The sequence below is a fragment of the Capra hircus genome, chromosome 26 (genome assembly GCF_001704415.2).
Source record: "Capra hircus breed San Clemente chromosome 26, ASM170441v1, whole genome shotgun sequence".
Taxonomy (NCBI): domain Eukaryota; kingdom Metazoa; phylum Chordata; class Mammalia; order Artiodactyla; family Bovidae; genus Capra; species Capra hircus.
In genome coordinates, this window is record NC_030833.1 from 20,961,021 (window position 1) to 20,965,749 (window position 4,729).

Sequence of the window (4,729 nt, forward strand, 5' to 3'; positions counted from 1 at the left end):
CTTCCTATGGCTTTCTGTTTCCATCAGAATAAAATTCAGGCTCATTTCCACGGCTGTGGGGCCTTCCTTGACTCCTTCTCCTCCTCACCTCCCTGACTGGCCCCTCTCTCTCACTGCTTCAGCCACTCTGGCCTTTGTGTTCCTGGAAGAGCCCAAGCACGTTCCTGCCCCAGGGCCTTTGCACCTGCCATTCTTTTCAGCTGAATGCTTCTTCCTCCCGCTCTTCACATACCTGTGTCTCATCTTTTCAAAATGTCAAAAAATGTCACTTTTCAGAGGCCTCCTTGACTACAGTAGATAGAGAGCGACTCCTCCCCGAAATCCACCCACCACTCCATCTGGCACCCAGATTTATTTGCTTCATAGAATTTATCCGTCTCAGCAATGACCTTTTTGACTTGTGTGGGTCTGATCCCTCTCCATAGAATGTCAATGCCATTCCCGTCCCTGCCTCCCTGGAGCCTGGCATGGGAGCCGTGGGTGTTTACCAAGTGGATGGATACAGTACCTGCCGTGTTGGATACAGTACCTGCCGTGATGTCGCAGGTACTCAATGTTGGTGGAATCTCTGCTGCTTACTTGCTGTGTGGCCTCAAGAAATATCACAACTTCTGCAGCTATGAAGTGGGACAGGCCAGGAGAACCCTGGGCAAAACAGGTTGCTGTTCTCTGAGTGAAGCTTTCTGTGTTTTTTGTTTGTTTGTTTTGTTTTGTTTTCCTATAAGTCTATTATTCTGAAGAAGTTGTGCAGAAACACAAACTCTGATTTTCCAGCTGGGGCCGTTTTCTGCCCACCTTCCTGCTCTGGGAAGCAGCATATGTGCCCAGGAGACTCTCCTCCAGAGAGGGTTAGGCCTGGAAAATATCCCAGTACCCAGGGACAGGGAGGGGCCCCCCTAGAGGCATTGAACTGTCTCTTGAAAAAGTGTGGGAAGAAAGACTGGGGTAAAAGAACATAGACTTATGGGAGGCACATCCTCAGACAATGTCTGACACTCATTGTGTCAGCACAGAAAGTGCTAAATGAATAATGCATGTGACTGGGATTAATTTTTACTATTAGTAGACTGTGTACACTTTGAAAGAACCAGACCGACAATCTCAGATTGTGTATTTTCACAGTCCTCTGCCTCTTTTAACCTTCACAGCCACCCTGTGGGGCAGACACTCATGTTATCCCCCATTTGGAGTTGAAGCCACCAAGGTGCAGACAGGGTGTCTTGTTCAAGTTCACAGGTGGCTACAGCACCAGGAATTAAATACATTCAGACTCTTTCTGCTACAAGTCTGAGGTTTCTTGGAGTTTTCCAGGATTCTTTACTTTTGCTCGGCCTGATCTGTTTCCTTGCGGTTATCAGCAGTAAAACGGCCACTATGAAATGAAAGGAGGCTGTGGGTTTGTTCGGGAGGGAACAGGGCTGGGAAGAGAAGATGGGGCACCACTCCCTGGTTCTGTAGGAGAATCCGAGATGGATGCCGGAAGGCCGCTAAGTCAGGAGGGGAAGGGCTGAATCCCGAGACCTCCTTTCAGCTTTGAGGCAAGGCGGCTAAATCTCTAAGAGGCCCTGAGGGAGGCTGGACCCGCTGGAAGGGGGCTCAGCAGAAGTGGGTGGAGACAGATCCCCGAAGCAGGCTCTTGTGTGCTGGGCACTCGGGTCTCCTGGGGCTGGAGACTCAGGCCTATCTTCACCTCCTGGGGGTTGGGGCGGGGCCCTCAAATCCCAATCTTCAAGCTGTGGAACAAGCCCAGCCTGCAGGTTTTTCCTCCAGAGCCAAGTTCCAGGGGCCAAGCCCCTTTGAGGGGAGACAACATACACGTAAAGAGCTCCCGACTCAGAAGCAGACCCCTCCCAAGATGCCCTGGGCAAGGTCCAGCCCCTCATTCTTACCCCCCAGAATGACACCTCCAGTCTCACCATTACCACTGTTCCTTTGGGACACACACTGGGGTCAAGCACTTTGCTCGAGTCTGCAGGGAGGTGACATAAAGTCTCTAACACCTTCGTGGGAATTTATCCACACAAGGGCGAGTGTGGGGTGAATATTCTATTCCGGGGGGCTGCAAGGGGTTGGGGGTGTCACATGAGATGAAGGTGGAGTACACTAGAGAAGCAGGTCTCAACTTGGCCCCGGGATCAGGGCTTGAAGAACAGGTGGTGGATCCCCGAGGGAAAAACATAAACTGAATTAGGTGCATTTTAATGAGACCATTATATTTTAGGAAACACCTCTGCTAGAGAGTTCCTGCTTTAAGAACCGGATGAAGGCAGTGTGGTCAGGGGTTGGTGCTCAGGGAAAGGCCACCTGGGGTCTGCACATGTCTTCTCCCCCCAGCCCTCCAGCCCAGGCTCCCTCCCCACCAAGGTTTCCGGAGCTGCCACCCACAGAGCAGCCTCAGGGCTGGGCGCTGAGTCACAGGCTGTGGTGCCCGCCAGGGGGGCGAGGGTGGCAGATGGCTTGACGTGGGTGAGAGTGGGGAGGGAAGGGCCTGTGGGAAGGGGCAGTGACCCTGGGCCCAGCAGGGAGGGATTCGAGGAAGGGACCTGGGAGGTGGGCCGGGTCCTGTGTCGAGCCCCCACCCCCAGCCCCTGTTCTTCCTTTCTCGGTTTCCAGGGATGCCATTCCAGTAGGGGCAGCCAGCCGTGGCCAGGTTGGGGTAGAGAGTGACCCTGAGGGGGCCTGAGGCCCAGGGCTTCCGCACAGCCTGCCTGGCCCCGCTGGTCTGGCCGTGGGAGGCAGAGCGTGGCTGTGTTTACCCAGGCCAGGCACTTCCGGAGCAGATGGGCGCCTGTCAGCGCTGCCAGCCAGGAACTGGGCTGACATCCTCTTAATGCCAAGTGGCAGGTGACTCGGGGGCCTGGACGGGAACATGTGTTTGGTTTTGCTGCTTATTAGGAGAAATGTCTCCAGGCTGAGAGCTGCCTGCACACCTGAGTGAGCACAGCCCCAGCGAGGGGGCACATGGCACAGACTCTCTGACCCCAAGAGGCCCTTTTAGTTACTGAGAGCTGAGGACTCTGGGTCTCTGTTGAGCTCTGCTTTTTGTCGCCGCTATGTTGGCATGTTAGGGTCCTAGGACGATCATTACAACTGAAAACTAGGTGGTTTAAACCACAGCAATGTGCTCTCCTACAGTTCTGGAAGCTAGAATTCCCAAATCAAGGTGCCAGCAAGGTTGGTTCCTGAGACTGTTCCTGCCTTTCTCTCTGAGCTTCCAGTGGCTGCCAGCAGTCCCATGGACGCCGCCCATGGACGCATCGCTCCAGTCTCTGCCTCCACCATCACGTGGTGTTGTCCCCTCTGTGACCTCACTGTCTCTTCTCTTCATATAAGGACACCAGTCATATTGGATTAAGGGCCTACCCACTCTGGTATGATGTCATCTTAGTTTAATGACTGCAACACTCCAGTAATAAATAGTAGATCGCTACAAAGCCTTGTCTAATAAGGTCACATTCTGAGGTTCTAGGAAGGACATGGATTTTCCGGGGGCGATGCTTGGCTTGCTCACTCGTCTCATCTCTGACTCTTCCTCCCTCTCACTCCTTTCCTCCCTCTTCCCTGCTGCCCCCAGCCCCAAGCTCAAGGGGAGGGGAAGGCTGCCTTATTCCCAGGCAGGACTCTGGAGCCTGCAACTGTGAATTAGAAAGAACTCCAGAAAGAATTGAATTGTTTTTGCTAAGATACTCTTCCCCATTAAGAGGCAATCAGTTTACAGCTGTGGTTTTAATCCTTTTCAGGGATTTGGAGGCCTTTGGGACAGAGTGAAGACTTTGGACGCCCACTCAGGATAAAGGTAAAAATGCACACACCTGCCTTCCAATACCCATCCTCCTTTTCTGGGGTTCCAGGGAAGGCTTTCTGGGAGCCAAAGAATGCCTGCCCTGGAGTCGAAGGAGGTTGCAGCTCCTGGCATCCCAGCGCTTGGGAGCTGAGGGGTTGCCGCCCAGGTCAAGGATCTGGGGAGAGTTTCCTCAGTTCAGACTGTTGTCAGTGTGTATAAGTCAGGTAGGGTAGGCATGACTGGGATAGGGGTGTGGAGGGCCCAAGAAAAAGAGGATGCTTTCATGTGGTGTGAACATGTGTTTTTATTTGTTTGTTTTTTGTTTTTTTCTCTTGCTTCAATAGCCACCACACCAGGACGCCGTTGAGAGGAGACTCAGAGCCTGAGTTCACCAAGGACAAACCCTGAGCAGATAACAGTGGCATCTTCTGGGGAGGGCTGTAGCACTGGGGGCCTCAGGGGAGGATTTTCCTTGTTGCTCCCTGTATTTTGGTATGATGTGACCTTTTCTGGTGAGAATGTATCTAAATATTAATTTTGTATGAAATAAAAGTTTTTCAAAGAAAGGCTCTGGTATTCTGGGGTTTCAGATCCCTTTGAACAGCTTATGAAAACTATGGGCTGGTTCTCCCCCGTCCTGCCCACTATGTGCATCCCCAGCTCGGAGGGAGGACCAGACTCCTGACCCTGGAGCTGACCCAGCTCCTTCCCGTGTAGAAGCCCACCTGCCGCCACCAGCTGGGCCACTGGGATGTCCTCTCCCCTGTCCCCACTCCTTACCTGCGCGTGTGCATGCGTGTTAAGTCGCTTCAGTCGTGTTCGACTCTTTGCAACCCTATGGACTGTAGCCTGCTAGGCTCCTCTGTCCATGGGATTCTCTAGGCAAGAGTACTGGAGTGGGTTGCCATGCCCTCCTCCAGGGGATCTTCCTGACCGAGGGATCGA

The 4,729-nt window shown here is 53.1% G+C and overlaps 1 long non-coding RNA gene across 2 annotated transcripts; it reads left to right on the forward strand.

The window, feature by feature from the left end:
- On the forward strand, window positions 461-4,288 carry LOC102173912. 2 transcript variants are annotated; one of them, XR_311128.3, is made up of 3 exons: window positions 461-546; window positions 3,741-3,796; window positions 4,129-4,288. It is a non-coding gene; the product is annotated as an uncharacterized LOC102173912 (long non-coding RNA). The 2 variants fall into 2 exon arrangements; XR_001297330.2 differs by lacking the exon at window positions 461-546 and adding an exon at window positions 3,158-3,371.